Genomic DNA, 16669 nt, shown 5'->3' on the forward strand with positions numbered 1-16669 from the left:
AGATCACTGGATAGGAGCCGCCTTTAATGCCATATTAGAATTCGGTTAGGTCTAACCAAATAGTAAATAGAAACACTTTCATATCCCAGACAATCACAACTTAAGCCATGACCAAGATTCCTTAATAATTTAAGTATTTAAGCTTTTGAAAACTTCATATTGGTACCGTAACATAGTACCGATTAGGCACCGAATCAAAAAATCAGTGCATCGGAACAAGTCTGTATTTAATTTTAGGTCGAAATGAATAATGCCTATGCTTGAGCAAGATATCAAGTTCAAATTTCGACATTTGATAGGCTAGACCACACTGCAATTAATTTTACCAACAATTTCTAACAGAAATGAAACCATGATATATCTGATGGAAACAATTAAATAACAATAAAATTAACAGCAAAAAAAGCTTTACATCTCATCCTGCCAACTAAAGAAAATAAGTGATAGTCTGATAAGGGGAACTTGATGAAAGCTAGTGTTGTGATTTAGATAGAAGGCAAAAGGAAACTCTATTTATGATATTGAACAGCTCTATAAAAGATCCAGTCTCTTCTGCTCATTTGTGAGATCTAACCCCAATGATATTCTAAGATACTAAACTGAATTGGGACAGCAAAATTCTAGAAGAAAGAAAAAAATGACATCTTTCAAAGATAAAAAAACTAACTCTTCTGCAGCATCAACTTAAGCTATGAATAAATTGGCAAACCAATTAGAATTTAGAAGTGAACAGAAATTAAAAAGGGAGAACACGCATAATATCCGGGCAGTATTATTTTATCATTGCACAGAATTCAACATAGATTTGTGCAAATAAAAATCATGGCATTCTTGAACAGAAAATTGGATAATATTTGGACCCAGTAGAAGAAGACTGGAGTAAAAAAAAAAATTGGACCATCTCTCGATTTGTGCGTGTCATCCTTGCGCAGAGGCAAGGCGCGATGATAATCTTCTTGTATCATTCCAAATTTATCAGATGTCCCCGAAGGAACACACTTTGCAGATGAGCATATGTTTATAAACACAAACGTTAAAAGTCAATCAGTGTGAGACAAAAGTTGCAGTGACACAAGTAGATGCAAATAGAACCACAAATCATGCTCAGCCTCAACTCTGGAGCTAACAAAAAGCATCCTTCATCAATTAATTCAGTATTTTAAAACTCGGCTCGGTCATCGACTCGGTCGGGGTACCGAGTCACTGAGTTATTGGTCGGACCAGTGGGTCACTGGTTCGATTGCTTGACTCGATATATATTAAAAAATCATAAAAAATGTCAAATTCAATATAAAAGTAATATATAAATAATAAAATGCGTCTCTTATCAATATCATTCTGATGGTGCAGTGGTTAGTCTTCCTCCATATATCCTCTATTGCATGTGTTCGAACCTTGCTGGCACCCTTTTTAAACACATTATCACGTTTTTTTCCTATTATATACAACATGTGTTCCTACTGGATTAAAAAAACACAATTTGAAAGGCCCAATATGGTAATTAATTACCGGACAACTCGAAATGGGCTTCCATATATGGCCCATCATCCACAAATTAATAAAAAAAATTAAAAAACGAAAAATGGGTGACTCGCCGGTTCAATTAAAAAACTGGCCGAGTCACCGGTTCGATCATTAAACCGGCCGATTCAAAACGGTTCCGGCCGAGTGACATGCAGAATCGATCTGAAGTAAGGCTCGGACCGATCAGGTCACCGAGTCCCGGTCCAACCGGTCGGACCGGCCGGTCCGAGCCGAGTCTTAAAGCAAAGCAACAGAGCATAGAAACATATTGATATTCATATTCTAATGATTCTTTTTATATCAGTTTGACTACGAACTGGACATGGATTTAAACTAATACTCATCCACTTTGTATCAGAACTCAGAACATAGGACTAGTAGCTATATTTTGAACCAAACTTTCTCTCTAGTCTCTAGTACTCATCGACCAAAAATTTCTCTATAGCAGTAAATTATCTTAGTCACTCATCAACCCTGTTGATTTGCTTATAGGACAGTTCATGGTTCAGGTTCAAGCAAAAAGACAAACCAAGCCGAATTGAACTAGAAAACAGGTTTGGCTGTATCAAATTGAACTGGGTTTTTTATACATGAACCAATCTGAGCCGGTGTTTCAATTTGGCAAATCAGCTCGGGAACTCAGTTCAAGAACCGGTCCGAGCATTCAGAACCACTTTGAGAAATATATAAAGAACCAATTTAAAGAACTGGCTTCATACACTTTTGAACTGGTTCTGAGAACTAGCTTAAGAAATGGTTTTAGAACCACAAATATGATTTACTACAAAACTGGACCAAGCCAACCTTGTCCCTGCAAATCAATCCCACTTATATCTGTAAATCAAAATAAAACTAAAAAAGTGTAACTTCAACTATGAGTTTAATTCCCGCCACTCATGCCCTTATTTCAAACTGCTGGACTCAATACCAAACATACAACATTGCAGTTCTGCCCTCTATCTATTTGTGAAATGTTGGAGTAATGTATTTTCCATAAAAGAAAAAGCATTTTAGCTAAAAACTGTATTTTTAACCTTTTTTTTTTTAATTAAATGAGAATCCAAACAAGGAAAACATTGTGTTTACTCACATGTATATGTATAACATGCAAATTCTGTTTATGTGCTATGTGGGGCATTAAGTTCATTGAACAAGCTATTTGTGAATGACATGCTGCACAGTCCACATAGACATAGGGGACACAACATGGGGGAGGCCACTTGGGTTAATGGATAATCATCTCGGGAAGAAAAGTGCTAATATCAGATAGATACATGCAGTTCATATCATGGGGAGTATAATAATTCAACTTGCAGACGGTTGAGGCAAAAGAAGGTGCAGAAGAAAAATTGGAGTAAAGCAAGTACAAACACTTCGAAATTGTAACTGATGTAATCATGTGGGCCACTTTTAATTATATTTTAAAATTGTGAATCTTAGCATGTAAAGTGATATATATCTTTTTTTTTTGAACGTAAAGTGATATATATCTTGAATGAGCATGTAACATAGATAAAGACATAAGATGCAGGGGTTGAAACCACACATAATAGATATAATTAAGGAAATTTAAGATGAGTGGCAATTTATCTGCTCGATTTTTTTTAATGTAACAACCAGTATTTTTGTTATTCATTATTTTCTTCACAACTTAGAAAATAGTGCACATACCAAAGATGCCATTCCTTCAGCTATAAGATTACTGCCTCGTAAAAATATATCAGCTAATGCATCCTGAAGAAATAAGAATTGTGATAGTATATTATTCAGGTCAGATATAGAACTTTCTTATTTTATTTACACTGTATGAAATCATCTTCATCGTGAAACTCATGTTAATCTTCTTCTGAGCAAGTTTACATCAAGTTCACCAATCACAACTTAAGTTTACACCAAATTCGTGTTAGATTCTTTAAAGAAGTAAGTTGGACACACGGTGCGAGATTTGATCAATCAATATAGCTAACTTATTGAAACAAATATTCTGAAAACTCAGTGAACTATAGAATGAATTTAGTGATAGAAGATTCTTTCAATTCACAGGGTACAATGCAGGATAATGGTGAACTGTGCAGCATATTTTAAACAGTTATGATGGTTTCATGTCAGACAACATGACAAGTAAGTACATCTGAAAAACCAACATTATTTCAAGATTATTCATTATACAAGTTTCATTTTTCCCAATTTTGAGCTTATCCAAAATGATTGCTTCAAAATTTCTTGGCAGATACAACTATAAACAGGCACAGAAGCTCCTAAACAAACCTGAACAACAGCCCTTTAAAGGAGCTCCTCTCCCACTGAACTTGCAGCAACCATTACACAGTAAAGCAAAATCAATGAAATCATTCCTCATGATTACTCTAGATTGAAGATAAACCAAGATGCCAAAACAAGCAAGTTTCATCAATTCAATTGCTTCACTTGATAAAATATGGCCCAATCACATGAAGATCAAGAAGATGGGACTCGCGCTGGACCTCGAAGAAAATCCCATTAGCAGCATCACTGACAAGATGTCACTGAATGTCCAGCTTCTATGCCTAGTTTTAGGAACGATAAAACAAAACCATGTACAACACATAATTGGTTATCATAACACAACAAATTCAAAAGCTAATTAAAGTGGTAAGATAATAACCCATCAAACAAGTAAAGCTAAGCACGCTCTCAAACACCAAACAATTCCTTAGAAGCTACCACTGTATGGTTACCAAATGAGAAATGTAATTTTTTTCATCATAACCATTTAGCCAATCTTCATGTCACTCTGTTGCACAACGGCTATTTATCCCAATTCTCATGTGTCAAACTACTACTTCCACCCGCACAATTTGGTCTAGCCATACTAGCTTAAGAATGATTTGCTGCATAATCTGAAATGGTAAGTCGATGGGAGTGCTAACAAATTATAAATTATGTGTAAGTTATTTCTGGTAAAGAATAATCTAATGCAAGTACATGTCATTAACAGATCCTAATGGTAAGACAGAAATCCTAATGCTAAGTGTTCTGTTGTGGAGTGTTAGAACGTCAAGTAAATCAGACTGCATAGAATGCAATAGCCTCAGTTTCTGTGATTCCTTACACATCATAGAACACCCAATCTGTACCCATCACCTCCAGAAGCCCTAAAAAACTGACAGATTATAAATTCTGGCAAATTCAAAAGCCCTAAAAAACTTGTTTGCCCTAATAATAAGTGTATATATGAACCACGAAATCAAATTTGGACCATTTCTCGATTTGTGCGTGTCATCCTTGCAGGGGCCATGCTAATTTTATCGGATGTCCCCGAAGGATGCTAAGTACCTGCTTATAAACGCTCATATAGTATCAAACTCAACCGGTGTGGGACGTGAAATAGCTGAAAAAACGATGTTCAGCATCAGCAGACCTGGCAGTATACAAGAAGCATCCAAGCTCCCCCCTCGAGTGTTAGGACGATGAAGTTTGGAATACGGCAACGTATTGACAACGGCAACGTTTCAACATACCAATAAATTATTAACTTTTTAATTACATTCACACACTTTTTCTCATCATATTTCCACTCACTTTCTAATTTTCTATCTTATTTATCTCTTTTTCCTATTAAATTACTCATTGTATCTGGTGGAGGTGGAATTTGAGGGATAAGGATTATTTTACATAAATGATTTGGGGTAATTTCAATGTTCCCTTCGAGTATGATATTGTAGGCATGTAGCGTCTTTGATTACACTGTTGTCTCTCCTGCATCCTTTGATTTGACATCTAATTTGTATTTCTTCTTGGTTATATTATATGAATTAAGTCTTATTCACACTTATAATTAGTATAACTATAAAGAAAAGAGATGATCGAATGGGAATGGGTGGCATTGTTCGGGATGCCCATGGTACTTGGATATCCGGTTTCTATGCAGGTAGCCTCGGAGGAGATGCTCTTCAGGCGGAGATTGCAGCTCTAAAGCATGGTCTAACACTGTTGTGGAATGCCAATATTAGGAGAGCTACTTGCGAAATTGATTGTTTGGATATTGTGGAAGCTTTGGAGAATGATCGGTATCAGTTTCATGCCTTAGCGTCTGAGCTCCTGGATATTCGTCTTCTCCTGGATCGGGATTGGATTGTTACTCTTGCTTATGTCCCTAGAGAGGCGAATGCAGCAGCTGATTGCCTCGCAGGACTTGGAGCTAGCCTCCTTTCCCCCCTGACTTGTCTTGAGAGCCCTCCTAAGAGCTTCAGCCGATTCTGGCTAGAGATTTGTTAGCTTTGTAGTTTTTGTTTCTTGTCTGTTTAATTTTCCGATGTACCAAAAAAAATAAAGAAAAGAGATAAAAAGAAAAGAGTGGTGAGATCTAGTATGGACCAGTTAAAATAGTGGTTCATTAATTCATCATTATCTTAAAAAAAGCTAAGTTATAAAACTACCCCTAATTATTAATGCATCATTATCTCTGAATCGCTTTCACCTTGTTTCAGGTATTTTCTCCACCACCCACCTAGATCTTATGCAAAGCTGCCACTTCTCTTTTCACCGTAGTCGAAATCAAGTGAAGCGTCACCGTCATTGAAAGTGAAGTGTCACCGTTGTCGTGGAATGAGGGTACAATCGACCAAAAACCCCTCTATGTCACCATCTCCCTAGAAAACACAATCAAATGTTATCGATATGGATCGATCTGGTGTTGGTGATCATCGGTCCGGTTCTGGCTTGAACGAGTAAGGAGGGTTTTGCGGTAAAGAGGTGGAGAAGCGAAGCACCGCTTTAGAAATCCACCGCCCCATGGCTTCCTTTTATATCTACTTCAAACCAAGCTCTATCTCCGCCAGTGTGTCATTCAACTCCGTCATGGCGTCGTTCTGCTCCGGCAAAATCCAAGCTTTCTCTCCGTCAGGGTCGTTCAACTCCGTTGAGGTGCTAATCTTCTACATTTTTCAAAGGTGAAATGAGCTAGAGAGATTCAGTAAGAGGTGCTCGCGCTACGTTTGTGAGGATGAATGATGAAGAATATGATGAACATGAAAAAGAATATATAGAACAATTAGGAATTATATATTCAGAAATTAGAGATGTTTTTGGGCTCTGTTGATATTCAACCTGAACGAAATGAGAGGCCATTTTAGTATACACATGAAGTTACACATTACTTAAGGGAAAACCTAGTGCTATAAAGCTCCAGCCATGTGCGAGGTCTAGGAGGGGTCGGATCCACTTTATGGATATAATGTAGGCAGCCTTACCTTGCATTTTTACAAGAGGCTAATGTAACGGCTCGAACCTGTGACCCCAAAGTCACATGGCAGAAACCTTACCATTGCGCTGAAAATCAGCCTCTAAATTAACACAGTTACTTGTTGAAATAAAAATCAACTACTATCTGTATAAACTTATTATTTTAACTGTCAATAATCAAAATGGAAAAGATGACAACAGCAGACTCAGAAAGCAGTGAACATGACTCACACTTTATTAGGCCTCGATTTTTTGGAGCTATAGTTTAGCACAGATCTGTCCAAGTTCTCTAGTCTTGGTATTCTCTTTGATATAAATGCACCTTCCTCTACTTTTCCCCTTGCCTCTAGGGAAGTAACCAAATCATTTAGGCATGTCAATTCCTGATGTAAACCTTTCTCCACCAATTCCTGATGTAAACCTTTCTCCACCAATTCCTGATGTAACCTTTTTCATGTTTCAAACACCTTCAATGCTTCGTCCACATTTCCTGCACTACAATGTGAATGAATCAGTGTCCAACTTGCGCGCCTCACTAAAGCCCTTTTATTAGAGTATTATAGGTAACAATATTTGGCTTGAGGCCCCGACGAGTCATCTCTTCAAGAATAACCAAGGCCACATCTAATTCCTGTTTCATACAATACCCTCGAATCAAAGTTGTATAAGAAACAATAGTGGGAGTCAAATCCTCACATTTCTTGCTCATACCATTCACTAAATTATGCGCAGTTCTGATATTCCCCGCCCTACACAAACCATCAACAAGTGTATTATACGTAATGATATCCGGTTCGCAATTAAAGCTCATCATTTCTTTGAAGAAATGAAACCCTTCATCCACCATGGAATTCTTGCAAAACCCTCTAATCAAAATGTTATACGTACACGTGTCTGGAGTAACACCGTACGTGCTGAGCATTTCGTCATACACCTGCTTCGCCAAATTGGTCCTACCCTTTCTAAGCATGTTGAAGCAGTGACCTCACTTCAAGTTACTCTCTAGAAACCATACTTTTATGTTTCATTAACAGTATTTGACAATTGTGAAATGTGAATGCAAGAATTGCTTCGAGGGGCGATGGTTTGGTTTGGTTTAATATCGAATTTGGATCATCTCAATCAAAATCTCCCTCAACCTCTTTTAATCCATGATCTAAATCGTTGATTTTAAATCCAACGATTTACAAAATTTTAACACTTAAATAATTGGCTCAGATTACGAGATAGAATTTAAACCGTTGATTTCAATGCTTCAGATTTTTATTTGAGAGGTATTGATGAAGATTTGGATTGAGAGATCTACATTACTTAATGAGGGAATGTTTCAAGCAATAATTAAGAAAATGAGAAACAAGAGCAACGCTGACTTTGGTCCCTAAAAATTAGGGTGTTAATCACATTCATCTTCCTAAAATAATAAAAAAATAAGAGCGCTCATGATCCGTGTTGTTGTCGGTGACGTTGATCACTCCTATGTTGTTGTGTGTACATACATTTTCTTGTATGCCCAATCTTTCAGATTAAAGTTCTGAATATTATGAACAATATATTAAACGTTAGTCTAATTTAACAGTGAATGAATTCGACATAACCATTATACGGAGAGTGCTCATAGATGACCACTTGTAGAGTTTATCGAATACTCGATTTTTTTCCATCTTTTCCTTATCTTCTCCACTTATACTCTACCTATTGCACATTTATCATAAAAACATATCCATTTTGTAAAGGTAATGTAATATTTAGAGACAAAATCATACATAAATGTTGTTCCTTTTTTCATGGTTGCCTACATTTTAGCTAAGATGTTTTATTTGTCAAGATGTGCGACCAAATGTTGGAGCATCTGGTGCAACATTTGTCCCTGCGAAGCTGCTGGTGTGTTTCATGTTTATTCTAGAAGCTTTGGATTGTTTTACGTGATCAACAAGCTAGGGTTATTGAAGAAGCTTATGTGTGTTATCTGGAAATATATCAGGTGTAATCAAATCTGCTGAAGAAGATTTGATTTGGTTTAAATTGTAGAAGATTATATCTACTTGTGTTCAAATCTTATTTGATAAGATTTGTTTCTGGTTTTAAAGATTGGTTTCTGTTCTGGGAATGAACATTGAGGAAAGGTATAGTACCTAAGAGTAGAGAGATTGTGCTAGAGAGAGAGTGCTGAATTTCGAGTGTTATTTCCATCAAATGAGGCCCAAAAGTCCCTTTACAATTGATAACTACCTCCTATTTTATAGAGCTTGGGTACTACCTATTGGGCCAATTGGGCCTCCGAGATCAAGGCCCATCTGAAGGCCAGGGCCCCGCCTCAGGGCGGGATACATGCTGGGCGTTGCCCCCTCTAGGGGCTCGCCCAGTCCACTAGTCCACAAGACACCGAGCTCGAGGTACGAGAGCTAAGGGTGTCTTTTTAAATGCTGTTACATGTCTTATTATACATCGGAATCTACACTGCCAAACATGGCTTGAGAAAAAGAGAAGTTAACTAAATCGCCAACATGGCGTGAGCAAAGGAAACTGCATTTTCAGTTACCCAGTCCACTGACTTGACGAGCAAACCGAGCTGGCAAGTCCACAAGTCCGCAGCGGCGGGAACGACTACTTTGTATTGGTGATAAGTTGGAGCAGGTGTAAGATCGCTCGCCGGCGGGAAAGGTGGCAGGCATGGGTCATGTGCCATCATTCAATCACTGACCGGCCGGTGACCCCGGGCGAGCGACTGAACTTCGTTGTGGTGTCAATCGTCAGGCGATGGCGTTTGATCCTTTATAGTGGCGAGGCTTTTCGCCGGCTTTCCTTATTTTAAAACCCTTTCAAAATTCTATCTGCCTCACGTGGCTGCCCACGTGATGTGTTGGTTACATCAATTTCCCTCTTTCTCCGGAACCGTCACTTCACCTTTCATAACCGTCCCATCGTGCGCAGTAACTCCCCATTGCACGCGACCCACCTCCCCAAAACCATCATGACTTCCAACCTTCCACATACGTCCAACACGCGTCACCCTTCCAGCTTCTCCCCTTCTCCTATAAAAACCCTTCTTCCCCACTGTCATCCCTTTCCGAGACCCCTCTTCACTTCCCTAATCGCTTACCAAACTCCTTCTGCCCACTTCCGCTCCGGAGCCGTCGCTTATCACCCTTTCCGCTACCCACTCTTCACATCCTACTCCGGTGAGTCCCACTGTCCTTATCTTTACACCGCACACATACTTATCTTTTCCTTTCTTTCACTTCACTGTCTTCTAAAAATGGCTTCAAACCCTACCTCCCCTAACCACTCTTCTTCCTCCTCCGAAAGCGACCCTGACTCCACCGCTGCCGGCGGCCTCCGTTTAGAGGTTCCGGAGATCCCAGCTCACCGCCTAAAAACCTACGCCACTCTGCCCCTTCCAGTCCAAGTAGCCCCCAAACACGAGGCTATAGATCAACCTTCCATCTTCCAAGACAGCGATCCCATTGTGCAATTCGTGAACTCCCTGGGTGGCTTGTCCAATGACGATGAGTTTAACGCCAAACTCAGGATCTGGGTTTGCAGTCCCGGGGATCGCCCCTGGCTTCACAAGCCAGACGGCGACGTAAAGAGATCCCATTTTTTCTTTGCGTACGAATACATGTTTAGCGAGCTTGGAATCAGGCTTCCTTTCTCGCCCTTTGTCCAAACCGTCCTCCGCGACATCAACGCGGCTCCCTGTCAACTCCACCCTAACGCCTGGGCTTTCATTCGATGTTTTGAAATCCTAAGCGCCGCTGTCGGCATCGCCCCATCCCCCACCAGTTTCTTCTACCTTTACGACGTCGACCCCAAGTCCATCAAAAACAAAGGATGGATTTCCTTGAAGGCCCGAGCCGGCCGGAAGTGTTTGCATCCTCACAAAAGTAACGCGAAGTCCTCCTTCGCACGAAAGTACTTCCGTGTGGCGGTTCATCCCGCCTACCCAGAGGCATTCACCCTCAGAGACGGGACCGCCCTCTTTCCTCTTTACTGGACGGAGAAGCCCAATGGGATCACCGATCCTTCAGAGGAATCCTTGTCCGCCAACGATAAAGCCTTTCTTAATCTCCTTGCCCCACTTCCCATCCTTGACTGCACAACAGTCCTTGAGGGCGCTGACCTCTCAAGAACTCCCAAATATTTAGGTTGCCCATAGCTCACTTTTATTATTGACATTTCCTTTCTCGACTCCTATGTTGTCACTGATCGTTTTTTTTATTGTTACAGAAGATATGAATTTCACGAACGCCGAGCTCCTGAAGGCCCGCGAGAGGAGAATGGCTCGCTTTTCCCCAAAATTCAACACTGAGGGCGACGCGAAAAAACGGGGCGGTGCTGAGAACCAAGCCGAGAGCACCAAAGCTCCCAAGAGGAGAAGATTGGCCAAAGCCTCCTCCGGCGCCGGCACATCCAACCCTGGCGCTCAGCCCACCACTGCTGCTGCGCCTAAAGGCAAAAATGTCGCTGAAGCCTCCGTCGCCGCAGCTACCGAGCCAACCGCCGTACCAGCTTCTACTCCTGCCTCCGCCGGTGCGACCACTGCTGTTGCCGCTGAGTCCTCTGTTGGCGCCACAGCCGCCTCCGCCGGCGTTAACGCCACAAAAGCTGCTGCGTCTTCCAACACTCCTATTGGAGAGAAGGAAAAAGAAAATGAAACCCCAAAGTCTCCCGCTCGCCAAGATGCGCCTCCTAGCCCGCCCTCAACACATGATGCAGGCTCCATGCCTTCCCCGCCTCATCAAGGGGAAAAATCCTGTCCTGGCGCTGCCACTACCTCTGAAGCGGCTCAAATTGAACAAGCCCCTGCTCCCGAGGTCGGTTCTTCAAGCTATTATAATATGCTCCCCAACGCCATTGAACCCTCAGAATTCTTACTTGCTGTTCTCAACCGCGACGTCATAGAAAAAGAAGTTTTGAGTCGGGGCCTGAATGACACCAAGGAGGAGACTCTTGCTTGCCTCCTACGCGCTGGGTGCATCTTTGCTCACACGTTTGAGAAGTTCAATGCCGCCAACGTTGAAGCTGAGCGGTTGAAGACCGAAAGTGCTAAGCATCAAGAAGCCGCCGCTGCTTGGGAAAAGCGTTTCGACAAACTGGCGACGCAGGCAGGAAAAGACAAAGTCTATGCCGACAAGATGATTGGCACGGCGGGGATTAAAATCGGCGAGCTGGAGGATCAGCTGGCGCTGATGAAGGAAGAAGCAGATGAGCTTGATGCAAGCCTTCAAGCTTGCAAGAAGGAAAAAGAGCAAGCTGAGAAGGACTTGATCGCCCGAGGCGAGGCGCTGATTGCTAAGGAATCAGAGCTTGCCATACTGCGCGCTGAGCTGGAGTTAGTGAAAAAGGCGTTGGCGGAGCAAGAGAAAAAGTCTGCGGAGTCCTTGGCCTTGGCGAAATCTGACATGGAGGCGGTGATGCAGGCTACGTCCGAGGAGATCAAGAAAGCGACCGAAACTCATGCCGAGGCCCTCGCCACGAAAGATGCTGAGATTGCTTCCCAACTGGCAAAGATCAAAAGTCTAGAGGACGAGCTCGCGACGGAGAAGGCCAAAGCCACTGAGGCGAGGGAACAAGCCGCTGACATCGCCCTTGACAACCGCGAGCGCGGTTTCTACCTCGCCAAAGATCAGGCCCAACATTTGTACCCGAACTTTGACTTTAGCGCCATGGGAGTAATGAAAGAGATAACCGCCGAAGGACTGGTTGGTCCCGACGATCCTCCCCTGATTGACCAACACCTCTGGACAGCGACTGAAGAAGAAGAGGAAGAAGAAGAACAGGAGAAAGAAAACAATGAATAATGTAATTTTAACATTACTTTAGCTTTTACTGTCACCTTGTTGTGTACTTTTCCGCCATTCGTCTATGTTTAAGCAACCCTTCGCCATAGCTTTTTATATCGCCGTTGGATATTTTGTAAATCATGTCGGAATGCTTCCGCCGCACGCTTGGGCGACGAGTCACCCTTTTCCAACTTCGCGCGCTTTCTTTTGAAACGCCACCATTTTGCGGTAGGTCGCTACCCTCATTTTTGGCGGTAGGTCGCGACCCTCTTGCGGTAGGTCGCGACCCTCTTGCGGTAGGTCGCCACCATTTTGCGGTAGGTTGCTACCCTCATTTTTGGCGGTAGGTCGCGACCCCTTAGCGGTAGGTCGCCATCCTCTTGCGGTAGGTCGCGACCCTCTTGCGGTAGGTCGCCACCCTTAGCGTGAGGTCGCCACCCTTTTGGCGACTTTTGTGTGTCTAAACTGAGTCTTACAGGTCGCCACCCATAGCGTTTGGTCGCCACCCTTTGGCATGAGGTCACCACCCTAGCGGTAGGTCGCCACCCTTGGTGTGATCGTCCCATTTCGGGACTCAGTGCTTTGGGTTCCAATGGCCAGTTGGATTACCAAAGCGGTGCTCAGTAGAATGGGCAATTTGTACCCCACACATCGCCAATGAATCCGGTTGTTACGTGGGCTTTTCCGGGGCTAATTTAGTTCATCGTGAAACTTGTTTCACTTTGTAACTAAATCGCGCCATCAGGAGCTTGTCCCACCCAATAACAAACCGCTTATGGAAGAGTCTTCCAAGTTTCACAAAACTTTAATGGTGTGCCTCAATTCACCCACTCCTTCTCTTTGATCCGATTTGCTCCTCTCTGTCTGAATCAAAACCAGTGAAGACAATATAACTTCTAATATCAACTTCAAAATAAGAAAATTAGGAAATACAACAACTGAGAAGGGAATCAAATGAAAGATGGAGGAAAAGTTTGAAGGAATTGGAAAATTTGTTGGCCAGCGATCTTAACCATAGCAACGCTTTACTCGCCAAACTTCCATGGCCAAAACAAAACGTGCCCACCAGAATTCCGCCGCCGGAGTAAAACGTGCTTGCTAGATTCCAACGCCAACGACATTCTCTCGCCGTCGAAAACGTGCTCGCCAAAACCAACACGTGCTCGCCAAAGCAAACGTGCTCGCCAGAATTTGCTCACCGCCTAATCGAGATTTTCATCCGAAGCTTCGATTTCATAACATCTATGACCAACCAACGCACTCTTCTTGCCGTACAAGTTAAGGCAATTATTGTAACACTCCCTCGCCATCTTCTGGTCCACCTTCAGCTTTCCCACCTTTCCACTGCTTAGCGGATACTTGACCGCTAAGTGGGCTGTCGAAATTACAGCACAAAGGCGATTCAATGTATTTCGCCCAATGATGACATTGTAGGATGCTACCACCTGGAGAACCAGATACCTTACCTTCAAAACCCTAGCACACTCGTCTTCCCCAAATATTGTGTCTAGATCAATGTATCCCCGCACCATTACTTGCTCCCCCGCGAAACCTACCAAGGTTCCCGCGTATGGAGTTAGATCATTGTCAGTTAGTCCCAACTTGTCAAATGCATCACCATAGATAATATCAGCCGAACTACCCTGATCCAGGAGTACCCTTCTAACGTTGAAACTGTTCATCCTTAACTGCACCACAATCGGGTCGTCCTTATGAGGCTTTATCCCCTCAAAGTCCGCCATCGAGATTGTTATGTCAGGGTGTACGAATCCAAAAGCGACCTCATGAACGGAATTAACGGCACGAACATGGCGCTTACGCGCCGCATGAGTGTCGCCACCGCCGCCAAATCCCCCGGCGATGGTGTTGATGGTCCCGACGGGCGGTCCTGAGTGTTGAGCGAACGTGTCATCAGCCCCTTTTGTGGCGATAGCCGCTGATTCTTGCTTTTTCTTGCCCTTAGTGTCCGCTCGCTCCTCCTCCCGCTTGTGCGCTTTGTTTTGATCGCCACCATTGCGCCACTGGCCCTGACGATTTCCTTGATACCCCGCCCGAATCAACTTATCAATCTCCCGCTGCAAAGTCCAACAGTCATCCGTATCATGCCCGGCGGACCGGTGGAACTCGCACCACTTCTTGGGATTGGCGTCCCGTGGCTGATACTTTGGGGCCTCCGGCTCATCCACTAGATTTGCGTCGCTTGCCCCTCGGAGCATATCCGATACATCTGTGTTCATCACCATATCAGTTTCCTCCCGCTGGCGATGAGACTTAGATTGCCAAGGCCGACGTTGTTCATAATCATCGCGCCGTGGATACAACTGTTCCTTGGTGGGTTTGAATACCGACTTCCCCTCACCTGGCCTCTGCTGTTTGCCATCCCCCTTATCTTCGCCGCTCCTATCTTTTTTCACGCGCTTGGGCGACGTGTCGCCCTTTTCCAACTTCGCGCGCTTTCTTTTGAAAGCGTCGTCCTCCTCGTCGAGAATATAAGTGCTGGCACGAGCACGCATCTCTCCCATCGAGCGCGCCGGCTTACGTGTCAATTTGCTGTTCAACCCTCCCGGCAGCAAACCGTTTTTAAATGCTAAAGCACAAGCTCGAGGCTCCTCGTCCTCTACCTTTACCGACGCCGCGCTATACCTTGCCATGTACTCTTTCAGTGACTCCCCTTCCTGCTGGCGAATATTGTATAGGTCATTGATCGTCACCGGCTGATTCTTATTTGCCGAGAATTGCACTAGAAACTTGGATGAGAAGTCTCTGAAATTTGAAATCGATCCACGCGGCAAAGTTGTGAACCACGCCATTGCCGTCGATTTGAACGTCGATGGAAACATCCTGCACTTCACCGCATCTGACGCCGCAATTATCACCATTTTCGTATTAAAATACAGTAGATGATCTTTCGGATCGGAATCTCCGCTGTAAGAATCCAGAACTAACGTTTTCATGTTATCCGGAATCGCCACACTCTCGACATCTTCCGAGAACGGACGGAACTCAGCCACGGAATCTGCTTCTCTGCTTCCATCATCTCGCTGCTCGCGACGGTAGAAATCTAACTGAGCCTGTAGATGCTCATTCCGCTGCTGGATGTTGCCAATGCTGCGCATCAAATGGCGCCATTGCTCCTGCGTCACCGCCGGTTGTTGTTCCGGAGCAGGTGAATTCCCTGGTGAGTGCTCCCGAGATCCACCTGTGAAGGCGATGGAGGAGGTGGTGGTGATGGAGGAGGAGAGGGCGACTGTACTCCTGCCGTTCGCACCGGAGAATCCAGGTCCACACGATGAGGCCGCCGAGGCGGCGAAATCCGCTGTCGCATTGGTGAATGATGTTGCCTCCTGCGTCGAGTCTCCATCTAAACCAGAAACGATGCAAACTCGATCGGAAAACCAACACTAGTCACAGAATCAAAATCGGAAAACCAGAGAGTTGCCTAATCACAATCAGAGGTAAATTCATGCACAATCAATCCACGTGAATGGGAGTAGAAAGTTTACAGTTCCCACAGACGGCGCCAAATGTTCTGGGAATGAACATTGAGGAAAGGTATAGTACCTAAGAGTAGAGAGATTGTGCTAGAGAGAGAGTGCTGAATTTCGAGTGTTATTTCCATCAAATGAGCCCAAAAGTCCTTTACAATTGATAACTACCTCCTATTTATAGAGCTTGGGTACTACCTATTGGGCCAATTGGGCCTCCGAGATCAAGGCCCATCTGAAGGCCAGGGCCCCGCCTCAGGGCGGGATACATGCTGGGCGTTGCCCCTCTAGGGGCTCGCCCAGTCCAGTTTCAAAGAGTCCACATTAAATATGTGGTGATTGTTTTATCATGTGAACAAATCTGTGAAGGAAGATTTGCTTCTGGTTTTAGTTTGTGGAGAAAATATGTATGAGATCAAATCTTTGACAACAAGATTTGTTCTATATTTAGTTTGTGGACTCTTTGTTCGTTCAGCCGATTGGAGATCAAGGCCTGCAGAAGAACGACTATTTAAGGAGACTTAACCCAAGTTGCTATGTGTGTGTTAGGCACCGCTTGGTGGTGTTTTTTAGGGTTTGTGGTTGTTAGTCCTTATTGTGTTATTTGTACACCACTCTACTACTTCCATTTATCATCATATGACATAGAGTTAG

At 43.3% G+C, this 16669-nt stretch overlaps 1 pseudogene; it reads right to left on the reverse strand.

The window, feature by feature from the left end:
* Positions 1-886: 886 nt before the first annotated feature.
* LOC130734718 (U6 spliceosomal RNA) lies at positions 887-995 on the reverse strand (annotated as a pseudogene).
* Positions 996-16669: the final 15674 nt, after the last annotated feature.

This window comes from Lotus japonicus, chromosome 1, assembly GCF_012489685.1.
Source record: "Lotus japonicus ecotype B-129 chromosome 1, LjGifu_v1.2".
NCBI lineage: Eukaryota > Viridiplantae > Streptophyta > Magnoliopsida > Fabales > Fabaceae > Lotus > Lotus japonicus.